Source organism: Hemiscyllium ocellatum, chromosome 4 (genome assembly GCF_020745735.1).
Source record: "Hemiscyllium ocellatum isolate sHemOce1 chromosome 4, sHemOce1.pat.X.cur, whole genome shotgun sequence".
NCBI classification, from domain to species: Eukaryota; Metazoa; Chordata; class Chondrichthyes; order Orectolobiformes; family Hemiscylliidae; genus Hemiscyllium; species Hemiscyllium ocellatum.
The window spans coordinates 82,501,399-82,524,150 of record NC_083404.1 but is presented as its reverse complement, the minus strand read 5'-3'; the positions used below and the strand labels follow the sequence as shown (position 1 = coordinate 82,524,150).

The 22,752-nt window shown below is 41.0% G+C and overlaps 1 long non-coding RNA gene across 1 annotated transcript in view; it reads right to left on the bottom strand.

Moving 5' to 3' along the window:
* LOC132815433 (uncharacterized) overlaps positions 1 to 22,752 on the bottom strand; it is a 48,424-nt gene that overhangs the window by 2,907 nt on the left and 22,765 nt on the right. The window contains exon 2 of the long non-coding RNA XR_009644652.1: positions 14,477 to 14,619. This is a non-coding gene — a long non-coding RNA (uncharacterized LOC132815433). The remainder of the gene's footprint in view (positions 1 to 14,476; positions 14,620 to 22,752) is intronic.

Below are 22,752 nucleotides of genomic sequence, written 5' to 3'. Positions count from 1 at the left end.
GTGAGGATAAAACTAACTTACCCGAAGAATTTGCGGCTTTGTTTCCAGGGAGTGGAGTCAGAGGGAGGAGCACATGCAGTTACTGATACCAGATCGTAAAAATTATGTCACAGGAGGTGACCTGATTGGCTGGTAGAAAATCTGTCTTCAATTTGAAAACAAAACCTTCAAAACCAATTAATATATAATTAATTAACCATCTAATAAATTAGTTAACTCAGTAGAGATAGCTAGGCAGGTGATGTGCTGTAGCTGTATGATGTAGGAGCTGGCAGATCCAATTGTGAGCTGCAGGGAACACATAGGCAGCAAGTGTTGGCTGCTGGAGGAACTTTGGCTCAGAATTGATGAGTTGGAGTTTGAGCTTCGGACACTGTGGCATATCTGGGAGGGGGAAGAGTTATCTGGGCACTCACTTGTTTCAGGAGGTGGTCACACCTGGCAGATTAAGTACCACAGATTTGGTCTGTGGCCAGGGACAGCAGGGTGTGACTGCAAGTGAGGCAGGTAGAGAGATCCTGTATTGAGGAACAGAGGAACCTCAGTTCTTGACCTTGTTGAACAGGTGTTCCCTATGTGGACGAACAACACAGCTGTAGAGAGAATGAGCCAGCTGACCATGGCACCATGGTACAGGAGGCCATTCAAGAAGGTGGAGCCAAAAGACAAGTGCTAGTTGTAGGGGATTCTATAATTAGGGGAATAGATAGCATCCTCTGTAAGCAGGATCAAGAGTCCCATATGGTGTTGCCCTTTCGGTACCAGGGTGAGGGACATCTCTGAACAGCTTGAAAGGATATTAGAGAGGGAAGGAGAGTATCCAGTTTTATGTTCCACGTCAGGACAAACAATGTATGTAGGTGGACCTGTTTAGGGTTATCAAGAACTAAGAACTAAATTCAAGAATAGGTCCTCAAGGGTTATAATCTCTGGATTACTACCTGTGCAATGTGCAAATTGGCACAGGGATGTGAAAATTAGGGAAGTAAATACTTAGCTAAAAGAGTTGTGTGGAAAAGAGAGGTTCCTTTTCATGGGGCACTGGCATCAGTGTTGGAACAGGAGGGATCTGTACCGTTGGGATGGTCTCCACCTGAACCGAGCTTAAACCAATGTTCTAGCAAAAAGGGTAAATAGGGTGGTCAAGAGGACTTTAAAATAGAAAGTGGGGAGGAAGGGTAAAACTGAAAGAAGTTTAATGGCCAATGGGAAAGAAAGTAGCAGCTTAATATTTGTGGTCTCCGGAACACAAAATAGGACAAAGTGTTTATAAAGAGTTAGGAATCAAACTTCAAGCACATTGGATAAAAGGATGACAATGAGAAGACGGATGGTAAATACAGGACTGAAGGTTTTGATCTGAATGTACATAATATACGAAATAAGGTAAATGAGCTTGTGGCACAGATCAAAATTGGCAGGAATGATGTGGTGGTCATTACGGAGTTGTGACTGCAAGGATGTCAGAACTGGGAACTAAATATTGAAGGACATGCATCCTGTCAAAAAGACAGGCAGGTGTGCAGAGGAAGTGGCGTTGCCTTCTTAGTAAGAAATTAAATCAATAGCAAGAAACAATGTAGGGTCAGATAATGTAGAATTTGTGTGAGTAGAGTTGTGGAACTGCAAAGCTAAAAAGAAAACCAGAATGGGAGTTATGTAAAGACGTCCAAATAGTAATCAAGACTTGGGCCACAAAGATATACAAGTGATAGAAAAGGCGTGTAAGAAAGGGAAGGTTACAGTGATCATGGGAGATTTCAACATGCAGGTAGACTGGGAAAATCAGGTAGGTAGTGAATTGCAAGAAAAGGAATTTGTGGAATATCTATGAGATGGCTTTTTGGAACAGGCTAGGAAACAGGCAATAGTGGATATAGTGTTGTGCAATGAGGCAAATTTGATAAGGGAGCTTAAGGTGAAGGAACCCTTAGGAAGCAGTGACCATAACATGATAGAATTTAATCTGCAATTTGAGAGGGAGAAGTGGAATCAGAGGTATCGGTATTACACCTGAATAAAGGCATCTAGAGGTATGAGGGAGGAGCTGACCAGAAATGGGAAAGGAGCCAAGCAGGAAAGACAGTGGAACAGGAATGGCAAAAGTTTCTGTGAGTATTTCAGGAGATACAGGAAAAATTCATCCCTAATAAAAAGAAGCATACTAAAGGGAGGATGAAGCATTCAAGGCTGACAAGGGAAGTCAGAGACAGCTTAAAAGCAAAACACAAAGCATATAACGTGTTAAAGGCAGAGGATTGGGAAGCCAACAAAGACTAACAGAGGACAACGCAAAAGAAATAAGGACGGAGATGATTAAATATGACGGTAAGCTAGCCTGTAATACAAAAGAAGATTGCAAGAGTTTATTTAGATATATAAACAGCAAAAGAGAGGCAAAAGTGGATATTGGGCTGCTGAAAAATGACACTAGAGAAGTAGTAATGGGCAACAAAGAAATGGCGGAGGAACTGAACAGGTACCTTGTGTCAGTCTTCATCGTGGAAGACGCGAGTAACATCTCAAAAATTCATGAGAGTTAGCAGGGGGAAGGCAAAGTGAGTATGGTGGCCACAGTAAGGTTGGTAAGGTGTTAGAAAAATTGAAAGGTCTGAAAGTGGATAAATCTTCTGGACTAGATGGACTACACCCACGAGTTCTGAATGAAATAGCTGAAGAGATAATGGAGGCTTTGCTAGTGATCTTCCAGGAATCACTGGAGTCAGGTAGGGTCTCAGAGGACTGGAAAGTCACTAATATAAACCCCAGTTAAGAAGTGAGTAAGGCAAAAGATATGAAATTATAGGCTGATTAGCCCAACCACGGCCGTTGGTAAGATTTTGGAGTCTATTGTGAAGGATAAGATTTCTGAATACTTGGAAGTGCATGGTAAAATAGGGCAAAGTCAACATGGTTTCATCAAAAGGAGGTCATGCCTGACAAATCTGTTAGAATTCTTTGAGGAGGTAATGAACAAGGAGAGCCAATGGATGATATCTACTTGGACTTTCAGACGGACTTTGACAAGATGCCCCACATGAGGCTGCTGAATAAGATAAGGGTTTATGGTGTTAGAGGTAAGGTACTGGTATGGATAGAACTAGCTGTCTAGCAGAAAGTAGAGAGTGGTGATAAAATGCTATTCTCAGGATGGCAGCTGGTGACTGGTGGTGTTCTGCAAGGGTCAGAATTGAGACCACAATTTTCATTTTATACATTAATGATCTAGATTAAGGAACTGAGGACATTCTGGTTAAGTTTGCAGATGATACAAAGACAGTTGGAGAGACATGTAGTACTGAGGAGGCGGGCAGGCTGCAGAAAGATTGAGACAGGGTTAGGAGAATGGGCAGATAAAACACAACATTGGATAACGTGAGGAAGAATACAGGGAAAAACTATTTTCTAAATGGGGAGAAAATTCAGAAATCTAAAGTGCAAGGGGACTTGGGAATCCTAGTCCCAGATTTACTTAAGGTAAGCTTACACATTGAGTCAATAGTTAGGACAGCTAATACAATGTTGGCATTTATTTCAAGAGGACTAGAATACAAAAGCAGGGATGTACTTCTTAGGCTTCATACTGCTTGGGTCAGAACATATTTAGAGTACTATGAGCAATTTAGGGCCCCAAACCTTAGGAAAGATGTACTAGCCCTGGAACAAATCCAGAGGAGGTTCACAAGAATGATCCCAGGAATGAAAGGTTTAACATTTGAGGAACATTTGAAGCTTCTGGGTCTACACTCAATGGAATTTAGAAGGATGAGGGAAGATCTAATTGAAACTTACAGAATACTGAACCTTCTGGAAAGAATGGATGCTGGGAAGATGTTTCCATTGGCAGGAGAGTTTAGTACCTGAGGTAACAGCCTTAGAGTAAATTTTTAAGAGTCACAGAGTCTCAAAGTTGCACAGCAGCATGGAATCAGACTGGTCTGTCCAACACTTCCATGCCGACCTGATGTCCTAACCTAATCTAGACCCACTTGCCAGCACTTGGCCCATATCCCTCTAAACCCTTCCTATTCATGTACCCATCCAGATATCTTTTAAAAGTTGTAATTGCACCAGCCTCCACCACTTCCTCTGGTAGCTCATTCTATACACTTCCCACCCTCTGCGTGAAAAAGTTGCCTCTTTGGTCTCACCCTAAACCTATGCCCTCTACTTCTAGACTCCCCCACACTAGGGAAAATACTTTGTCTATTTACCTTTCCATGCTCCTCATGATTACATAAACCTCTATAAGGTCACCCCTCAGCCTCTGAAGCTCCAGACAAAACAACCCCAGCCTTTTCAGCATCCCCCTTGAGCTCAAACCCTCCAATCCTGGCAACATCCTTGCAAATCTTTTCTAAACCCTTTCAAATTTCACAACATCCTTCCTGTAGGCATGAGAACAGAATTGCACACAATATTCTAACAGTGGCCTAACCAATGTCCTGTACAGCTGCAACATGGCCTCCCAACTCCTTTACACAATGTTCTGACCAATAAAGGAAAGCATATCAAACACATTCTTCACTATCCTATCTATCTGCAACTCCACTACCAAGGAACTATGAACCTGCACTCCAACGTCTCTTTGTTCAGCGACACTCTCCAGGACCTTACCATTAAATGTATAAGTTCTGCCCTGATTTGATTTTTCAAAAACAGCATTTTTATCTAAATTAAACTCCATCTGCCATTCCTCAGTCCATGGGCTTATTTGATCAAGATCTTGTTGTACACTGACGTAATCTTCTTTGCTGTCCACTACACTTTCAATTTTGGTGCCAATCGCAAACTTAATACCTATACCTCCTATGTTCACATCCAAATCATTTATATAAATGACAAAAAGCAGTTGACCCAGCCCCAATCTTTGTGGCACACCACTGGTCACAGGCCTCTAATATGAAAGGCAACTCTCCATCACCACCCTCTATCTTCTACCTTCAAGCAAGTTCTGTATCCAAATGGCTAGTTTTCCCTGTGTTCCATGTGATCTTACCTTGCTAATCAGTCTATGGTAAGGAACCTTGTTGAATGCCTTAATGAAGTCAATATAGATCACATCCACTACTCTGCTCTCATCAATCATCTTTGTTACTTCTTCAAAAAATTCAATCAAGTTAGTGAAACATGATTTCCCATGCACAAAGCATGTTGACTCTCCCTAATCAGTCCTTGTCTTTCCAAATATATGTAAACCCTATCCCTCAGGATTCCTCCAACAATTTACCCACCACTGATGATTGGTGCCACCTTGCTGAAAATTTCAGGAATACCTCCGGGACACACGCACCAAACAACCCCACTGTCCAGAGACTACCCTGTCCCTATCTCACTCTGCCAAGGACATTCAAGACCTGAGCATCTGCCACTGCCAAATCCCAGCCACCCGACACCTGGAGGAAAATGCCTCATATTCCATCTTGGGACCCTCCAATTACAAGGCATCATTTCACCAGCTTCCTCATCTCACCTCCTCCCCTCATCCCAGATCCACCCTCCAACTCGGCACTGCCCTCTCGAACTGTCCATCTTCCTTCCTACCTGTCCATCTTCCTTCCCACCTATCTACTCCACCCTTCCCTCCAACCTATCATTATCGCCCCTCACCTGCATTTACCTAATGCCTTCTCAGGTACTTTCCTCCCAAGCCACACCCTCCTATTTATCTCTCAGCCCCCTTCCCCATTCTCCCACATGCCTGATGAAGGGCTTATGCCAGAAATGTCAATTCTCCTGCTCTTGGATGCTGCCTGACCTGCTGTGTTTTTCCAGTGCCACACATTTTGACTCTGATTTACAGCATCTGCAGTCATCACTTTCTCCTGTCCACCACTGATGTCCAGCTCACCAGTCCTCAGTTCCCTGGCTTTTCATTACCACCTTTCCTAAATAGTCTAAACACATTAGCTAACCTCCAGTCTTCTGGAACCTCACTATTGATGATACAAATATCTCAACAAGGGGTCCAGCAATCACTTCCCTAGCTTCCCATAGAACTCTAGAGTACACCTGTTCAGGTCTTGAAGCTTTATCCACCTTTTTGCATTTAAAGACATCCAGCACCACCTCCTCTGTAATATAGATGGTGACTTCCTGAAAAACTATCTATTTCCCCACATTCTATATCTTCTATGTCCTTCTCTACAGTAAACAATGATGCAAATACCCATTAAGTATTTCCCCCATCTCCCGCAGTTTCATGCATAGCTGCCTTGTTGATCTTTGAGGGGTCCTATTCTCTCCCTTTTTACCCTTTTGTCCTTAACATTTTTATAAAATCTCTTTGGATCCTACTTAATTGCCAAAGCTATCTCATGTCCCTCTCCTGATTTCCCTCTTAAAGTATACTCCTACTCTCTTTATACTCTTCTAAGGATTCACTCGATCTCTGGTGTCTGTATGTGATGTTGCTCCTTCTTTTTCGTGACCAAAACCTCAATTTCTCTAGCCATCCAGCATTCCCTAGGTAGGTACCAGCTTTTCTTTTCATCCTAACTGGAATAGACTGTCTCTGGATTCTTGTTATCTCATTTTTGAAGGCTTCCTAGCTCAGTTGGCTGGATTGTTGGTTTACAGAGCAGTGGTATGCCAACTTCCATCATGCTCAATTTCCATCACCGGTTTGAGTTTACTATGAAGAACTCTCATTCTCAACATCCTCCCCTGCCTGAGGTCTGGTGGCCCTCAGGTTAAAGCATCTGAGTTGCTTCCTTCTAATGAGAGCAGCCCCTACGGTCAGGTAAGACTATGGCAACACAAGTCGTCCCTTTACTTGCAAACATCTGCAATCAACTTTTGAAAGTTCTTGTCTAATAACAACAAAATTAGCCTTCCTCCAGTTTAGAACTTTAACTTTTAGATCAGGTCTATCTTTTTCCATCACAATTTAAGACCTAACAGAATTATGGTCACTGACCCCAAAGTGCTGCCCCACTGAGACCTCAGTGACTTGCTCTGCCTTATTTCCCAAGACTAGGTTAAGTACTAGTAGGTACATACACATACCGAATCAGAACATTTTTTATACACAGCTAACAAATTCATCTCCATCCAAACCCTTAACACTATGGCTGTCCCAGTCTATGTTTGGAAAGTTAAAATCCCTTACCATAAGCACCCTATTATTCTGACAGATAACTCTGGTCTCTTACATGTTTGTTTCTCAATTTCCCACTGACTATTGGGGGTCTATAGTACAATCCCAATAAGGTGATCATCCTGTTCATAGAACCCCTTTCTTATTTCTCAGTTCCATCCAAATAACTTCCCTGGACATTTTCTCAGGAATATCCTCCCTAAGTATAGCTATAATGTTATCCCTACTCAAAAACATCAATCTCCCTTCTCTCTTGCCCCCATTTCTATCCTTCGTATAGCATTTGTATCCGGGAACATTAAGCCAACAGTCTGGTCCATCACCAAGCCACATCTCTGTAATTGCTATTATATCCCAGTCCCATGTTCCTCACTATGCCCTGAGTTCATCTGCATTCCCTGTTAGGACTCTTGCATTGAAATAAATGCAATTTAATTTATCAGTCCTGCCTCATTCTATGCTTTGTTCCTGCCAGCCTTGACTGTTTGACTTCTTCTTTACCCAAAAGGTCCAGTTCAGCCAGGCCAATGAAGGTGTCAGTGGAAGGTTACTGGTTGGGATGGAGTGAGAGGAAGAAATGGAGGGCTTGGAGGCCTTCATCGTGGTGGATAAATGTGTACAGGGACTCAATGTCCATGGTGAAGATAAGGTGTAGGGGGCCAGAGAAATGAAAGTCTTGGAGGAGATGAAGGGAATGGGTGGTCTCCTGAACATGGGTGGGGATTATTTCAGATAACATCTCTGGGACACATGCACCATCCAACCCCATTGCCCTGTAGCTGAACACTTTAACTCCTCCTCCCACTCCCACCAGGAGAAGTCCTGGTCCTTCTCCATCGCCAAACCCTAACCACCCAATGCCTGGAGGAAAAGTTCCTCATCTTCTGTCTTGGGACCCTGCAACCACATGGGATTAACGTGGATTTCACCAGTTTCCTCATTTCCCCTGCCCCCAGCCCCCAATCCCAGTCTCAAGCCTCCAACTTGATACCACTCTCTTGACCTGTCCATCGTCTTTCCCACCTATCTGCTCCACCCTCCTCTCCAATTTATCACCTTCTCCCCCACCTTCATCTATCTATTGTATTCTCAGCTACCTTCCCCACAGCCCCCACACCCCCACCCTGCCCATTTATCTCTTGGCCCACAAGCCTCATTCCTGATGAAGGGCTTATTCTCAAAGTGTCAATCCTCCTGCTCATTGGGTGCTGCCTGATTGCTGTGCTTTTCAAGCACCATATTCTCAACTCTGATCTCCAGCATCTGCAATCCTCACTTTCTCCTAAAGTATACCCCTTCACTGATTGTAGCCATGTTTCACTCCACTGAAGACTGCTCCCATCTCAATTACACACATGGAAATTTGCTTGAAGTACATGCAGTGAGTTTTTTTTTGCTCACTCCTGGTACACAGGCACCGATGGTTGGCCAACATTTATTATCCATCCCGAGTTATCCTTTAGAAGGTGGTGGTGAACTGCCTTTTTGAAACACATACGCTGTAGGTAAATCCACAATTTCATTAGGGAGGAAATTCTAGGATTTTGACCTAGCAACACTCAAGGAACGGTGATATATTACCAAGTTAGAACTCACAGGTGGTAGTGTTTCCATGCATCTACTGCCTTTGCCTTTCTAAATGGAAAAGGAGAATGTGTTACTGGTTACAACATTGAGGGAACCAAGTTCAGAGAATTCTGAATTGGACATTCCTCAAATTAAATTGGACAAAAAGGAAGTTATCAAAAATTGGGATAAATTATTGAGTCACCTTCCAGAGAAAAATCAAAATGACCTGAAAAAGTTATTGCTATTGCATGGAGGGATATGTAGAAATAAGCAGGGAATTCTAACCTAATTAAGCATCAAGCAGATATAGAAAATGCTGTTCTGGTTAAGCAACATCCTTATAGGCATAATGTTGTAAAGTTGGCACAAGTCTAAAAGGAAATTGAACACATGTTTCAAGACAACATAATTGAAGTGAGTTACAGTAACTAGAGCTTACGCATAGTAATGGTGCCAAAACCCGTTGGTACCCAACAGTTGTGTGTGGACTACTAAAATTCAATGCAATTACAAAGACTGATGCATATCCAATTCCACGTTTGGAAGACAGTATTGAAGAGGTGTGATAATTCACTTATATTTCTAAGTTGGACTTGCTTAGACAATACTAGCTTGTACCTTTGTCCAAAGGAACGAACACAATTTTGGCTTTCGTAATGCCGAATGGACTATATCCATTAAGTGTTATGCCATTTAGTACGAAAAATGCCACATTTCAGAGACTAACCAATAAGGCAATTTCCAGATTACCCAACTGTGTCGTATATATAGATGACTTGCTGATTTTTAATCACACATGGAAGGAACATTTTCAACATTTATCCAAATTGTTTGATCGACTTCAGGAGGCAGGCTTGGTGATAAACCTGGCTAAAAGTGATTTGCCAAAGCCCAAGTCACCTTCCTGGGCCATATTATTGGACATGGACAAATGACCCCATATAATGCAAAACCTAAGGTAACTTGGGGAGTTTCCCATACCATCGCCAAAAAAGTGCGGTACTACAATTCCTGGAATTGAGTGGATTTTATCGAAAATTTGAACCAAATTTTAGCAGTGTGGTTGCTCCATTCACCGGAAAAAAGGCAGGTTGTTTCAGTGGACAGCGGACTGTCAGAAGGCATTTAACAACCTACAAGCTTTGTTAACCACTTCCCCAATGTTGGCCACACATAACTACACACAGCCATTCAAGTTTGGTATCGATGTGAGTGATGTGGGTGTTGGCACTGTGCTCTTACAGGAAGACAAAAAGATAGAAAGTCCTATTGGGTATTTCTGCAGGAAATTCATCAGCGGAAATATTTAACGGTTGAGAAAGAGTCTTTGAGCTTGGTGTTGGCATTACAACATTTCAATGTTTATGTTCCTGGTAATGTATCTGAGATAATCATGTCCATTGATCATAACCCATTGAAGTTTGTGGAGAAACGTAAGGACAAAAAACTCCAGACTATTTAGATGGAGCTTGTTGTTACAGCCATTCAATTTGAAAATTGTGCATGAGAAAATGGATGAGAAAAAGTGTTTGCCGACGCATTGTCAAGATTTGGATGAGAAACAGAGGCGTTCGCTGGTGGAAATAAAACAGACTGTAATAGAAATTAGTCTGCATGTTTGCATGATTATTGTCAATGTATTATGGATATATGCTGTAGTGTACTAACAGTGTAAGATTAAGGGGGGTTTTAAGATGAAGCCATCTTTGAATATTGATGTTTTTTTAGGAGGAGGTGTGGCGATGCTGCTCCTTCAACGAGGTTGTATGTCGTTTTTTTTTCAAAAGTGTTGTACGAGGCATAGTTACCAAAATGTCTGTGTTGATCTACTTGAAGAAAGTTTTAAGTTTAAATAAAAATTGTACAATGAAAGGGAAGTGGCCAGTTCTCCGAGTGCAGCTTTTCTCTGGTGTGGTTTGATTTCGGTTTTAGAAATCTGGCTGTTCAGAGCAATCAGTCAGTCAGTTTTGAGGCTGCTGGTAAAAGAAACAGCTCCATGGAAATAGCTGTTCCATGCAGAAACTCTCTGTCATCTCTCTCTCCTGTAAGACCCTGTGTTTGACCTTACATTTTTTGCTAAGGAGTGTTTAGGGAGACTGTTGTGGAAATTTGGAACAGCCTCATTAAATTGGGATAGTCTGTTGGGTTTTCAGATAAGTGAAGTACTCTATTCTTTTTTATTTGTGTTTCATTTGGAACTCTTATAAATAAATTCTGTTTTGCTTAAAACTCAGAGGTTTTGACCAGCTGCATCACTCATGGAATATCCACTCTATACTTGCTTAAAATAACTAGCAAAGTTAGGGTTCAGGCTACTTTCTTGAAATGTTTTGGGTGGGGGTATGGGTGGTCTGGTTTGGTCCAATACAAAAGAAAGAAACTGATACGTTTCTGATGAAAACGATAAAGGTCTACAGAGTGCTGGCAGGAAAGTGGAGTTGAGACAAGGATAATATCAGCCATGATCATGTTAAATGATGGAGTGGTCTCGAAGGGCTGAGTTAACTACTCCCCCTCCTAATTCCTATGTTCCTATGTCAAAACTAGGTATAGTCCAGTCTGTTCTATGGTTGGTGTCATAATGTGTTTCCTCATAGCTACCCAAACTGCTTCTATATCATTGTTACCTGAATTTAGGTCATCTCTCTGTATTGTGCTAATATCATCTTCAATTAACAGAGCAACCCATTTATGCTTTCCTAGCTTCCTGTCCTTCCTAAACATTACATACCTTTCAATATTCACATTCCAATTTACGTCACCCTACAGACATCATATCATATTGATTTATCACAAATTTTATGACTAATTCATTTTTTGTTTCCAAATTCGGCATTTCCATAGGTCTCTGACCAATGTTTATGGTGCACCATAGAAAAAATGCATCATATAAAGCATCCCATCTGGGCACATCACAGCATGGTATTGCAACTGCTCTTTCCAAAACCACAACAGTCATGAACATAGCCCTGTTCATCATGCAAAACAGCCTTCCATCCATTGACTCCATCTATACTTCTCGCTGCCTCAGGAAAGCAACCAACATACTCAAAAACCCTTCCCATCCCAGTTATATTCTCTTCCACCAGGCAGAAAAAAACAAAATTTGAATACACAAACAGATTAAAGAACAGTTTCATCCCCGCTGTTATCAGACTTTTGAACAGACATCTTAAGTGTTAATTCTGTGCCCGTAGCACTATATTCTGCACTCTGTTCTAGTATTTTGGTGCACTTTGTATGGTGCGATCTGCCTATACTGCACACAGAACAACACTTTTCATTGTAGCCTGGTACATGTGACAGTAGAAAATCAAACTCAAACTCCAATTCTTCATGCATTGAACTACAATGCCTTACATTTTGTCCTTTTGTTATATTTGTAACCTCTAGTCTAATCTGCTGATTCGCCCATGGATCTGCAATCTGTCCCATATGGTCATCAAAAGACCATCAAAAGGACAGAAGTGGATCATTCAGCCCATTAAGTCTGCTCCAATACTGAATGAGATTGTGGCTGATCTGATGATCCTCAATAATATTTTCCTGTAATTTCCTTAAATTCTTGATTCCGTCACAAACTAAAAATTGGCTATCTCTGCCTTGAATACACTTAATGTTACAGCCCTCCATGATAAAGAATTCCTCAAATTCACTACACTCAAAGAAAGGGCGGCACAGTGGCTCAGTGGTTAGCACTGCTACCTCACAGCGCCAGTGACCCAGGTTTGATTCCAGCCTTGGGCAACTGTCTGTGTGGAGTTTGCACATTCTCCCCGTCTCTGCGTGGGGTTCCTCCAGGTAGTCCGGTTTCCTCCCACAGTTCAAAGATGTGCAGGTCAAGTGAATTAGCCATGCTAAATTGCCCATAGTGTTAGGTGCATTAGTGAGGAGTAAACATAGATTAGGGGAATGGGTCTGGGTGTGTTACTCTTCATAGGGACGGTGTGGACTTGTTGGGCCAAATGGCTTGTTTCCACACTATAGTGTTTCTAATCATTCTAATTAAAAAAAACTCCTCCTAATTTCTCTTCAATAAGCACCTCCTTATTATGAGATTACTCCCCCTTGACCGTGTCTCTCCCACAAGGGAAAAAATCTTTCTACATCTATCCTGTGAAGTCTCTAAGAATCTTGGATGTTTCAAAAAGGTCACTTCTTTGGACCACCTCCTATGCCAATATATCTTTCATTGGATAAGGAACCCAAAAATGTTTACAGTATTCAGGCGGTGAGCTGGCTAATGCTTTGTACAGTTCTAGAAAATCTTCTGCTTTAATATGCAATTCTATTTGAAATAAGGCCAGCAAATCATTTGTATTCCCTATTATCTGCTGAACTTTGATGCTAGCTTTTTGGGTTTCATGGATGAAGATTACTGAATCCCAATGTAATGTAGTTCTCTGCAGTCTTCCTTCTACTAAATTAAATTTACTTCCTCTATTAGTCCTTCCAACATTCATAATTTTATGCTTTCCTATTATTATTACATCTGCTAAGTTTTAGCCTACTCACTTAATCTGTCTATATTCCTCTGCACTCACTTTGTGTCATCTTCATTACTTGTCTTTCCAGCTATTGATGTGTCATTCACAACTGGGCTATTATGCCCATCCAGGTCATGAATAATCACCAACCCAATACTGATCCTGAAAATAAACTCCCATTCCCACGGCCTTATCTTAACTCTCTATCTTATATTAGTCAGCCAAATCCCTATCCGTGCTAATATATTACCACCATGAGCTCTTATCTGATTAAGTAGCCTAATGTGCAGTATCCTATCGAGCATTCTGAAAATCCAAATATATTACGTTTGCTACTTCCCCTTTCTCTATCTGCCTATTACTTCATCAAAGAATTCTAGTAAACTTGTCAGGGATGATCTCCTCTTCGAGAATCCATGTTGACTCTGCCTGATCATATTATGCATTCGAGATGATCTGCTATCACATTCTTTATTACAGAATCTAGCATTTTTCAAATAACTTACACTAAGCTAACAGGCCAATAGCTATCTGTTTTTGTCTCCTTCCCTTTTAAATAAAGGTATTACATTAGCAAAATTTGAATCCTCTGAACTTTTACTGAATCTAAAGATTGACCTGTTATGTCTGTAGTTACTTCCTTTAATACCTTAGGATGCATTCCATAGGTCTGCCTTTGTCTGTTTATCATTTCCCACATTAATTCCTAGTCATTACAAAGCTAAAAAATAAAGTGTGGGACAGCTGAAAGTGGTGTTTAATTTGGCCTCAGAAACAGGCATGGTATCGGGTGAGGCTGGTTGATTGCCAACACTGATTTGTGAATGAACTGTTGACAGGGATGCTGCCATTTATCAGTCAGGGATATTTTCCTGAAGAAGCATTGCATGATGGCTGGGACAAGCATTCCTCTGCAGTTGACAGGGACCCCCTCGGATTTACGTCAGGAATTTGAGATATTTAGTTTCTCATGGAGGAGAGGAGAATTGAAAGTGGCAGAGAGTTACAGCGAATTAGGTTTTTTTTATGAGATGGAAATACACTAAAAAGATCCAAGCCATTTTTCTCAACATGAAGGATCAGGTGTTACCTTCTTACTGCATTTTCCAACTTTGTCACAATAACTCCTACAATATTGGAAAGGGATACACACTGTTCAGAATTTATTTTTGAGTATGGATTAAACCCTCAGAGCTTAAAATTAAATTCTACTTTTTGGGAATTGAATTATCAGTAAGTAACTATGCTTTTGCAGTGTTTGGGAATTTAAAGGTAAGTATCATTTAAGTTCTTTAAATAAAGATTACCAAAATATTCTTACTGGAGATCTGCTGTTTTGCTTTCGATTGCGAGAAGTTCCTCACTGAACAATTTTTGTTCAAACTCTGCATTTGCACGAGTATCATCAAATTCCTGCTGTGTTTCATTAAGGTCCGAATTAGCTTTATTAAAGATTTCAGTCATCTAAAAGCAAAAACATATAATTTAGTGAAATAAAATTCAGATCTTCTATGATACACATAAGCTTCTTAATTTTTGAAGAAAATCAAACTTGTACATACATGTAAGAAATCATATGGATTCCTCTGGGATGAAATAACTTTCCACACACTTAAATAATTCCATCTCCAACAACATTCAATAAGTTCTACACTAACGAGGACAAAGCAGCCTACTGGACAGGCATCCCATCAAACACCTTAAAATTCACTCCTAACATCATCAATGCGAAGGCATAAGGTAAATGACCGTGTGGTCCAGATCGAAACTAATGTGGTGGGCATCTCAGAGACGTGGCTGCAAGTGGATCAGGATTGGGAGCTGAATATTCAAAGATATACATCCTATCAAAAAGACAGGCAGGCGGGCAGGGTGGTGCAGTTGTCTTATAAATAAGAAATTACATTAAATCAATATTAAGATGGTGTAGAGTCTGTGTGGTCAGAATTGAGGAATTGAAGAACTGCAAACGTAACAAAACCATAGTTGAAGTTATGTAGAGGCCTCCAAACAGCAGTCAGGAGCTGAGATACAAGATACACCAGGTGATAGAAAGTATGTACAGGAAAGATAAAGTTAGTGATCATAGGGATTTCAGTATGCAGGTGGACTGGGAAAATCAGGTTGGTAGAGGATTGCAAGAAGACGAATTTATGGAATGTCTACGAGATGGCTTTCTGGAGCAGCTTGTGGTGGAACCCACTAGGGAACAGGCAATACTGGATTTAGGGTTGTGCAATCAGGTAGACTTGACAAGAGAGCTTAAGGTGAAGGAACCCTTTGGAGGCAGTGACTATAACATGATAGAATTTACCCTGCAGTTTGAGAGGGAGAAGATAGAGTTATCGGTAACAACGTTACAGCTGAATAAAGGCAAATACAGAGGCATGAGGGAGGAGCTAGGTAGAATTGACTGGCAGAGGAGCCTAACAGGAAAGACAGTGCAACAGCAATGGCAGGAGTTTCTGGGAGTAATTCAAGAGATATAGCAGAGATTCATCCTGAGGAAAAAGAAGCATGGCACAGGGAGGCTGAGCTAACTATGGCTGACTAGGAAAGGGATAGCATAATAACAAAAGAGAAGGCATATAATGTAGGGAAGGCCAGTGGGAAACCAGAGGAAGCTTACAAAGACCAACAGAGGGCAATAAAGAAAGAAATAAGGAGGGATAAGATTAAATATGAGGGTAAGCTAGGCAGTAATATAAAAGCTTCTTTGGAAATATAAAGGCTAAAACAGAGGCAAAAGTGGGCATTGGGCTGTTGGAAAATGACACTGGAGAGATAGTAGTGGGGAACAAAGAAATGATTGAGGAACTGAATAATTACTTCACTTCAGTCCTCACAGTGGAACACACAAGTAATATCCCAAAAATTCAAATGCCAGCGGGCAGAGCTGAATAAGGTGGCCATCGCTATGGAGAAGGTGCTGAAAAAAAACTAAATGACGTGAAGGTACATAAATCATCTAGACCAGATGGGCTACACCTCAGAGTTCTAAAAGAGATAGCTGAACAAATAGTGAGACATTAGTGGTGATGAGTCAGGAATTGCTATAATCAGGGAGAGTCCCAGAGGACTGGAAAATCACGAATGTGACACGCCTGCTTAAAAAGAGAGTAAAGCAAAAAGATGGAAAATTACAGACTTATTAGCCTAACCTCGGTCGTCAGTAAAATCCTGGAATCCACTATGAAGGATGAGATTTCTGAATATTTGGAATACCTTTTAGAACGGAGCAAGGGGGACCCGCTTCAGGCAGAGTGGTGAATCTATGGAATTCATTGCCACAGAAGGCTGTGGAGGCCAGGTCATTGAGTATATTTAAGACTGAGATAGATAAGTTCTTGAGCATTAATTGGATCAAGGGTTATGGGGAGAAAGCGGAAGAATGGAGTTCAGAAACTTATCAGACATGATTGAATGGCAGAGCAGACTGGTTGGGCTAAATGACCTAATTTATGCTCCTATTTCTTATGGTCTTATAATGCAAAGAGGCAGCACTGTGTATCCTTCAATTGCACCTTTCAAATCCACAACCACTATCACTTAAGGACAGCAAAGTGGCATTGAGGGCAAAGATCAGCCATGATATTATTGAACGGTGGAGCAAGCTTAAGCAGCCTAGGTATCAGAGGTTATCCATCTGTCACATTCTTCATGGCTGTCCTAAACAGATGTACCCATGCACAGCAGACTTACAATGAATCATAATGTCATAAGAACATTATAGAATAAATCATCGGCATCCTAAAGCACCATTGCTTTCTCTTGGTATCAGGGATAAAGACAACAATCATGTACCCTGGTGCTGCTCCTAGCCTGAGACCCCAACTCACAATGTCCCCCCAGCTGAATCGAGCATAGTGGCCTAGCAAGAAAACCAAGTCCTGGTTACTGGACCACTGTACACCTCAGTGTCCAAGGCTTTGCCTGACCTGCTCTGGAAGAGCCCTGCAGTGTTTAGATGAACAAGTTTGCCACACCGTACTGTGTGCTGCACGATGTGGCAACTATGAAGGCACAGCTATTGTATATGAACTTAACATAATTTTATTTTCCATTTTTATCATTTTTTTCTTTGTATCAATCTTCACCTTCTGCATCCCCTTCAACCCTATTTCTTTTTGTATCAGCCCTTTCAAAATAAAACAATTTCACATTTCATTTATACTGCATTTTCAAAATATCCCAGCTCAGCTTTTGATTTTTTGATATATTTCTAAGTCTGCTGATTTGCTCAACTGAACCCTGTAATGCCCTAATTCATAGTAATTTCGTTCTCTCATTCTGACCGTTCCCCTTGTCTGACTTTGTTTGCACTTGGCGAAGTAAGAAGGACATAGACTTGAATATATTCAGTGGACAACTATTTCATTCGTTCAACACCAAATCTGTTTTGACTACATTTTTAAAAACTCTTTCATTCAATGAGGGCATTTCTTGCAAGGTTATCACTTATTTCCCATCCCTAATTGCTCTTGAAAATAAGACATAATCCACCTTCGTGAACCATTGAATTCCATGTGGTGTAGGCACACCTACAGTTTTGTTAGGAAGGAGTTCCAGGATGTTGATTCAGCTATCGAGTAGGAATGATGAGAAAGTTGCAAGTCAGGACACTGTATGGCTTGGTCTCAAATAATAACATATTATAAATCTTTACAACATCAATAACCCCAGTCCTCTGTGGTATAGAATTCCAAAGATTCACAACACTCTCAGTGAAGAAATTATTCCTCATCACAGTCCAAAATGGCCAAACTATTAATCAGAGACTGTGACCCCTGGTTACAGAATCTCCAGCCAGGAGAAATATATTCGCACCATTTATCCCATCAAGTCCTCTAAGAAATTTATACATTTCAATGAGATCACCTCTTAATCTTCAAATTCCAATGAATTTAAATCCTTTGCATTCAGTCTCTCCTCATGGGTTAAGCCTCTCATCCCAGGAAACAATCCAGTCAACCATCGTTCTTCTACATCTAAATCAAACATTTCTGTTCCCTAACACAGAGACCAAAATTGTCCACTGTATCCCAAACAAAAACAGAAATTTCTGGAAAAGCTCAGCATAATGTGTGGAGAGAAATCAGAGTTAACGTTTTGGGCTGAATGACTCTTCCTCAGAACTACCTCAGGTTTAAAAAAAGCTTTCAGTTTTACACAGCATTTCAAATGAAGTTCTTCCAAAGTCTTATCAAATTGCAGCCATACTTTTCACTCTTGTACTACAATCTTTTGCAACAATGGCCAATATTCTATTTGCCTTCCTAACTTTTTGCTGTAACTAAACATTAACTTTCTGTGATTTGTGCACATACATGGCATAATCCCTCCACACATAACATTAATCAGCTTCTTAATAGTTTAACATACGCTTTTAAATCAAGAAATAAGATGTTTCAGCATCAGTTTCCAGTAAAATATTCAAACTTTAATCAAGTGTGGGAAAGCTCTAAAATACGAGGTGCTGCATTTTGGGAAAGCAAATCTTAGCAGGACTTATACACTTAATGGTAAGTCCGAGGGAGTGTTGCTGAACAAAGAGACCTTGGAGTGCAGGTTCATAGCTCCTTGAAAGTGGAGTCGCAGGTAGATAGGATAGTGAAGAAGGTGTGTGGTATGCTTTCCTTTATTGGTCAGAATTTTGAGTACAGGAGTTGGGAGGTTATGTTGCAGCTGTACAGGTTCAGCCACTGTTGGAATATTGTTGGTCTCCTTCCTATCAGAAAGATGTTGTGAAATTTGAAAGGGTTCAGAAAAGATTTACAAGGATGTTGCCAGGGTTGAAGGATTTGAGCTATACGGAGAGGCTGAAGAGGCTGAGGCTGTTTTCCCTGGAGTGTCGGAAGCTGAGGGGTGACTTTATAGAGGTTTACAAAATTATGAGGGGCATGGATAGGGTAAATAGGCAAAGTCCTTTCCCTGGGGTTGGGCAGTCCAGAACTAGAGGGCATAGGTTTAGGGTGAGAGGGGAAAGATATAAAAGAGATGTACGGGGCAACTTTTTCACACAGAGAGTGGTACGTGTATGGAATGAGCTGCCAGAGGAAGTGGTGGAGGCTGGTACAATTGCAACATTTAAGAGGCATTTGGATGGGTATATGAATAGGAAGAGTTTTGAGGGATATGGGCCAGTGCTGGCAGGTGGGAGTAGATTGGGTTGGATATCTGGTCGGCATGGACTGGTTGGACCAAAGGGTCTGTTTCCATGCTGTACATGTCCATGACTCTATGACTCTAAATGCATACAGTCGTCATTTAATCTCTCTAGACAGTGCAGGTTGTATCAGCATGTGAATGGGTGGTAGACCATCATTTTGTTTCATTCTGCTGAGCAGTGTGAAGCTCAGACACAGCACAGGGCTAAAATGTGGAGTTTGAAAATGGCTGAATTGGAGTCAAATCAGCATGTATCCAGATTATGTCATAATATCATAGTATCTATGGAGTACAGGCATGGAAAGTGAAGCTTGGCCCTTTTCCCCACATCCATCTCACGGACTCCATCCTCAAGCATTAGGAGTTTGTGTATCTTTGAAAATAAAGGAGTGCTACTGAGGGGAAGAATGCCTACAGGCTCAGATACCACCTATTTTTATGATCTTACTTGCCTAACTTTGCTTCTCATTCCTTGATGTACTGAACAAAAAAAAAGTTAATTATTCAGAACATTTTTCTAATAAGGAGTGGACTTAGATGTACGGGTAAAATTCTGAAGATGACAAGTTGCTCGAAAATGTACAAATAACATCAAGGATTATAACAGACTTGAGCAAAACACATCTACTTGCAAATGAGTAACCATCTAGTGATTAAAGCTCACACAGAGAAGAAAGACATGACAGATGTTAGTTGGAAGAATGAGGAAAGGCAAGATTAACTGCAAGGTATCATCTTAAATGGAACATAGGTCGAGGGAGACCTAGGGATGCACAAATGTCAATCATTGAAGATCGGAAGACTAGTCAAGGCATCTGTTAAAAATTGCATATACGATACTTGATTTTGTTCACAATGTAATTAGTACAAAAGCAAAAATGTTCTGTAAAACATAACATCTGGTTAAGGTTCAGCTACAGTATTTTATTCAATTCTGGACTCTCCTTTAGTAAGATGTCAGGAGCTAAAAAAGACTGCAGAAGAGATTTTCTAAAACAGTAAATAAGAGCAGGAGTAGGCCATTCAGCACATTAATCACATTCTACATAAATCAACATAATCATGGCTGATCCTCTATATCACAGTCTTGCCCATACCCCCTGACACCTCTAGCCTCCAAGAATCAGTTATTTTCTAAATATATTCAGTTACTTGGCGTCCATAGCCTCCTATGATACAGAATTCCACAAGTCTACCACCCTCTAAGTGAAGAAATTTCTCATCACTCTGTCTGAAATGGCTTAACCCATATCCTGAGACCATGGCTTCTTTTCTGAACACTGGCAAAAGACAACATGGTCTCTGCACCTAGTCTGACAAACCCTTTCAGAATATTATACATGTAATTGAGATCTCTTTTCAGTGTTCTAAACTCCAGCGAATACAGAGCCAATCTACCCAACCTCTCCTCATACAACAAACCTGCTATCCTAGGAGAAAATAAAACAAAGAATTGTGGATGTTGGAGATCGGCAACAAAAAGGAGATCATTGGATTCAAAATGTTAACTCTGTTTTTTTCTCACAGATGTTGCCAGACCTGCTGAGTTTCTTTCTCAATTCCTGTTTTTGTTTCTACCAAAATGATTCTACCATTCTAGTCTGATGAAAGCTACCAGAGATTATCTCTGGATTAGCTGCAGTGTTCTCCAAAGCGAGAAGGTTCACAGGAGATTTGAAGAAGGTGTTCAAAATCATGAACAATTTTGACAACAGTAAATCATTGTTTTCAGTGCCAGAAGGGTTAATGAGTAGGGAATAAAGATTTAGAATTTTGGCAAACGAACCAGAGGAGTTTTCTTTAAAATGTAGTGAGTTGTAATCTGAAATGCATTGACAAAGTGGAAGCAGGTTAAGTAGCAACTTCCAAAAGAAAACTGGATAAATAAGGGTCAAAGATACAGTACCACAAGTAAAGAACAAGGGAGTAAGACTAATTAGATAACTCTTTCAAATAGCTCCCAAAGGACAATGCCATTCTAATCATTTTATGCATCTATCTAATGATGGATTGAAAGATATGATCTTGTTCAATCTCATCTTAATCCGAAATTCACAATTTTGTTTCTAACTCATCATAGAATATTTATTCAACTCATCGAGTTCACGCTGACCCTGCAAAAAACATCCCACTCAGACCCACATGCCCCATCCTATATCTGTAACCTTGCTTTTTCCAAGGCTATTCTACCTATCCTACATATCCGTGGACAATATGGGCAATTTAGGATGGCCAATTCACCGTATACGGTAGGCTATACAAAGTCCTACAGAATCAAAACAGGCCATTTGGCCCAACCAGTCCACACTGACCCTCCAAAGAGTAACCCACCCAGACCTATTCCCGTAGCCTATTACTCTATGTTTACCCCTGACTAATGCATTTCAGATTACAACTCACTGACTAACCTACACATCCCTGAACACTATGGGCAATTTAGCATGGCCAATTCACCTGACCTGCACATTTTGGATTGTGGGAGGAAACCGGAGCACCTGAAAGAAACTCGCACAGACATTGGGAGAATATGTAAACAGATCTGCGCAGAGTCATAGAGATGTACAGCATGGAAACAGACCTTTTAGTCCAACTTGTCCAGTCCAACCTGATATCCCAATCAAATCTAGTCCCACGTGTCAGCACCTGGCCCATATCCCTTCAAACCCTTGCTATTCATATACCCATCCAGATACATTTTACATGTTGCAATTGTACCAGCCTTCACCACTTCCTCTGGCAGCTTATTCCATACACACACTACCATCTGCATGAAAAGTTGCCACTTAGGTCTCTTTTATATCTTTCTCCACTCATCCTAAAGCTATGCCCTCTAGTTCTGGACTCCCCACCCTAGGGAAAAGAGAGCCAAGTGTGTAAGTCTTACCCTATTAGGACACAGCCGAAGCAGCACAGTGTTATAGAATCATGGAGATGTGGTGCATGGAAACAGATCCTTCAGTTCAGCTTGTCGATGCCTTCCAGATATCTTAAATTACTTTAGTCCCATTTTCCAGCACTTGGCCCATATCCTTCTAAATCCTTCCTATTCATATACCCATCCAGATGCCTTTTAAATGTTGTAATTGTACCAGTCTCCACCGCTTCCTTTGGCAGCTCATTCCATACATGTACCACCCCTCTGTATGAAAAAGTTGCCCCTTAGGTCCCTTTTAAATCTTTCCCCTCTCACCCTAAATCTATGCCCTCTAGTTCTGGACTCCCTCACCCAAGGGAAAATATCTTGTCTATTTATCCAATCCATGCCCCTCATGGTTTTATAAACTTTTATGAGGTCACCCCTCAGCCTCTGATGCTCCAGGGAAAACAGCCCCAGCAGTGCTAACCACTATGCCATCGTGGTTGCTGCTGTATCCCATACCCTCCATTAGGGCACCAGGAGACTTACGGCATCCTTCCATATATCCATTC